The sequence below is a fragment of the Gossypium hirsutum genome, chromosome A08 (assembly GCF_007990345.1).
Source record: "Gossypium hirsutum isolate 1008001.06 chromosome A08, Gossypium_hirsutum_v2.1, whole genome shotgun sequence".
Classification (NCBI taxonomy): domain Eukaryota; kingdom Viridiplantae; phylum Streptophyta; class Magnoliopsida; order Malvales; family Malvaceae; genus Gossypium; species Gossypium hirsutum.
Window position 1 is genome coordinate 64,884,433 of NC_053431.1, and position 3,986 is coordinate 64,888,418.

Genomic DNA, 3,986 nt, shown 5'->3' on the forward strand with positions numbered 1-3,986 from the left:
TTCTAAAGTTAGCTCTAAATAAGTGGGCTCAGTAATAGGGAACAACTATTCCCATGAGTCTGTGGACAAGAGGGCGCGGATGGCGTCAGCGAGCTAGACTTGCTCTACGGCAGCCCAGTCGATGCAGCGACCTGTGGTGATGGGTCGTGCGCGTAGTATCTGAAATAGCTCCTCCTGCGAAACTTGTGGAAATTCAAGGAACGGGTGCCAAACTTCGACTGTAGCAGCACCGAGGAAGAACCCGATCCCCTACGTCTCTTTGAGGATGGGACCGCAGCCATCTTTCCTCTTGATGACGACATAATGTACCTGAAAATATATGAGCATTGATAGAATCCAAGATACATCAGTAGTTAAGCAAGAGGCTTAAAACTAGTATATGCTATTTAGTGGCTTAAATAATTCAAATATAGAAAATTCTAAGGCAAATTCTTTACTTGTCTAAGGCAAAATATTACAATATCTATGTAAAGCATGTAGAACACTAATATAGCAATACAAATTGGAAAAATAAAGTTGAGAAACTGAACCAAAGGCTGATGTATGGCGGTGCACGGGCATGTTAATGTTGAGCACAGGCGTGTGATGCTGGGGTATAGCCGTGCGGAGGAAAAATGGAGGGTATAGAGAGGAGAAAGTGGGGATTAATTCAAGGGGAATGGATTTCATGGTGGTTTGAGGGTTGGGGAAGTGAGAATCTTGGGAATGGTGGCCAGAATAAGGATTAAAGAATGGGGAGGAGGAGTTTTCGGGTAGGGTTTTGAAAGGGGGAAGAAGATGAACAATGGTTTGTTTATATAGGAGAGGGTCACACAGCCTAGGGCCACGCCCGTGTACTTTTAGGGTGAGCCCGTGTTTTTCAAATTTTTTCAATTTAGGTCGTGCCCGGCTACTGTCCCACGCCCGTGTGTCTTGGGCGTGTGTAGCACACAGCCATGTCACACAGCTGTGCCTAGCTTTGTTCGCTTCTCCCACGCCCGTGTGTTATGGTAGCACGCCTGTGTGTTGTTGTACACGGTTGAATGGCACGGGCGTGTCGCACGCCCTTGTCGAAGAAACAAAATCAAGCCTTGTCCCTGGCACGCCCGTGTGTTCCTATCAAGTTCACCCACGGCCATGTTGCACGACCGTGGGGATTTATCGCACCCCGTGTTTTGGGGAAATCATGTCCTGCTTCAACACAGCCGCATCGCACTGTCGTGTCTCTTCCCCTGTTTGGCCACGGCTTTAGGCACGCCCGTGTGCCTGGCCGTGTGTGTTGAAAAACTTTGCAATTCAAAGATTAAGTTAATTGATTTGAAGTGTGAGAAAATAAAAATAAAGAAATCAAAATATGTTAGTGCTCAGGTTGCCTCCTAAAAAGCGCTTATTTATAGTCTAAGCTCGACTTACCTCTCCGTTGAATGATTATGGTGGTTCGAGGAGTTCATACTCCTCATTCCTGTTGTCAATTTTAAAATAAGGTTTTAAACGGGTATTGTTTACCTTAAAAGTGCCAAACTTGGGATTACTCACCTCCACTGTACCGAATGGAAAAATACTAAGTACCGTAAGAGGGATTTCCTCATTTGGTGTGGTAGTGACAATGTAAGGATCAACAGCATCTAGTAAGACTGTATCGCCGACCTAAAGTTGATTAGAAGAGGTATCGGGCTTGTTTTTGCGTAGTTTCGATTTATCATGCGTTCTCGGTTTGTGTTCTCGCCATTCGTCTAGCTCCTCTATCCGTAGTCTTCGTTCTTCATGGACGTCTTTGTTCTCTTCATGATAGTAGCGTACTGTCTCTGTTGTCTTTGTTCGAGGAAGTTCCTGCAAGGATGATTGAATATTAGTTTTATCATCGACAGTTTTTATAGCATTATCTTGAGTCTTAGAGGTTTTGACTGAGTCGCGTGCTTGGAGTGTTACTGCGTCGTCACCTACACGAAGTGTTAGCTCTCCTGTGCCTATATTAATAATGGTTATGGCAGTTGCTAAAAATGGTCGTCCTAAAATTAGAGGTACCTTATTATCCTCATCCATATCTAAGACAACGAAGTCTACTGGGTAAATAAATTTATCAATTTTAATGAGAACGTCTTCAATAATACCCTTAGGAAATCTAACTGTTTTGTCAGCCAATTCTATACTCATCCTAGTCTGTTTGGGTTTACCGAGACCTAGTTGTTTAAACATTTTATATGGCATAACATTTATACTTGCCCCTAGATCAGCTAAAGCATTATTCATAGATAGACTACCAATTAAGCAAGGAATTGTAAAACTCCCTGGATCTTTCAATTTGTTAGGTAGCTCATTCTTTAGAATAGCTGAGCAGACTGCATTGAGTTCCACATGTGATGTAGCGTTTAATGTCCTTTTATTGCTCAGAAGTTCCTTTAAGAATTTTGTTGAGTTGGGCATCTGCGAAAGAACTTCAATAAAGGGTAAGTTAATATGTAATTTCTTTAAGAGTTTGACAAACTTACCAAATTGTTCTTCTATTCTGTCTTTCGTCATCGCTTTAGGATATGGCACACGAGATTCATGATTTGTACTTACCTGTTTGGGATCATTATTGTTTACCCCTTCTCGTCCTTTATTCATCGCGTTGTCTTGCTGTACTTCTGGCTCAGGTGTAATGAATCCTTCCGTATCTTGAGTGCTAATTGCATTGAGGTTTTCCCTCGGATTAGGTTCAGTATTACTTTGTATGCTACCTTGTGGTCGTTCGGAGATTAGTTTGGACAGCTGGCCTATCTGAGTTTCGAGTCCTTGGATTGATGCTTGTTGATTTTTAAGTGCTATATTGGTATTTTGGAAACGGGTTTCTCACGCTGAGATGAATTTAGAAAGCATCTCTTCAAGGTTTGGTTTTTTTCTCCTATTGATAAGGTGGCTGTTGAAAACCCTGAGGATTTTGTGGCTTTGGATTTCCTTGACCTCCTCAGGAAAAATTTGGGTGGTTCCTCCAACTTGCATTATAAGTATTACTGTATGGGTTATTTTGAGATCTAAAGTTATTATTACCCATATAGTTGACTTGTTCCTCTTCGGTTGTGGGATTGAAGGATTGATATTCTATATGCACACCTCCTCCGCTTGAGTCACACCTCATTACTGGATGTACCTGCGTAAAACCAAGAAAACTATCAATCTTTTTATTGAGAAGTTCTACCTGATTTGAGAGCATGGTAACTGAATCGATGTTATAGACGCCGACTGTTTTCGTTGGCTTTGTCCTCATAACTTGCCACTGATAGTTATTCAGTGACATCTCCTCTATGAATTCATAGGCATCTTCCGGTGTTTTATTATTGATGGTTCTGCTGGCGGCTGCGTCAATCATTTGTCTTGTCGAGGGATTCACACCATTGTAGAACGTTTGAACTTGCAGCCAAAGCGGTAACCCATGGTGGGGACACATTCTCAGTAAGTCCTTGTATCACTCCCATGCATCATAAAGTGTTTCTAAATCCATATGCACAAAAGAAGAGATATCATTACACAATTTAGCCGTTTTAGCCGGCGAATAATATTTTAGTAAAAATTTCTCGGTTATTTGTTCCCAAGTAGTGATAGACCCTCGTGGTAACGAGTTCAACCACTGTTTAGCTTTGTTTCATAGTGAAAAGGGAAATAACCGAAGACGAATGGCATCATCAAAAATGCCATTGATTTTGAATGTATCGCAAAATTCAAGAAAATTTGCCAAGTGCGTGTTGGGATCCTCATCCTGCAAACCATCAAACTGAACAAACTACTGTATCATCTGAATTGTGTTATCGAAATTATTCGCAGCATTAGCAGGTCTAACTATACTAGACTCAGATCCTATTAAAGAAGGTTTAGCATAATCATACATAGTACATGGAGCAGGATTTTGATTAGCTGCAATTGCAGGAGGGAGTTGATCACCTGGGTTTTCTGCCATCTCTTTGGTTGGGGGTTGAGTATCGTCTTCTCGCTTGTTCTCCATGTATCGTAAACTATGCCTTATTTCTCTT

The 3,986-nt window shown here is 41.6% G+C and overlaps 1 non-coding gene across 1 annotated transcript; it reads left to right on the forward strand.

The window, feature by feature from the left end:
- Positions 1-3,386: 3,386 nt before the first annotated feature.
- Positions 3,387-3,493, forward strand: LOC121205878 (small nucleolar RNA R71). The gene has a single exon (XR_005900951.1). It is a non-coding gene; the product is annotated as a small nucleolar RNA R71 (small nucleolar RNA).
- Positions 3,494-3,986: the final 493 nt, after the last annotated feature.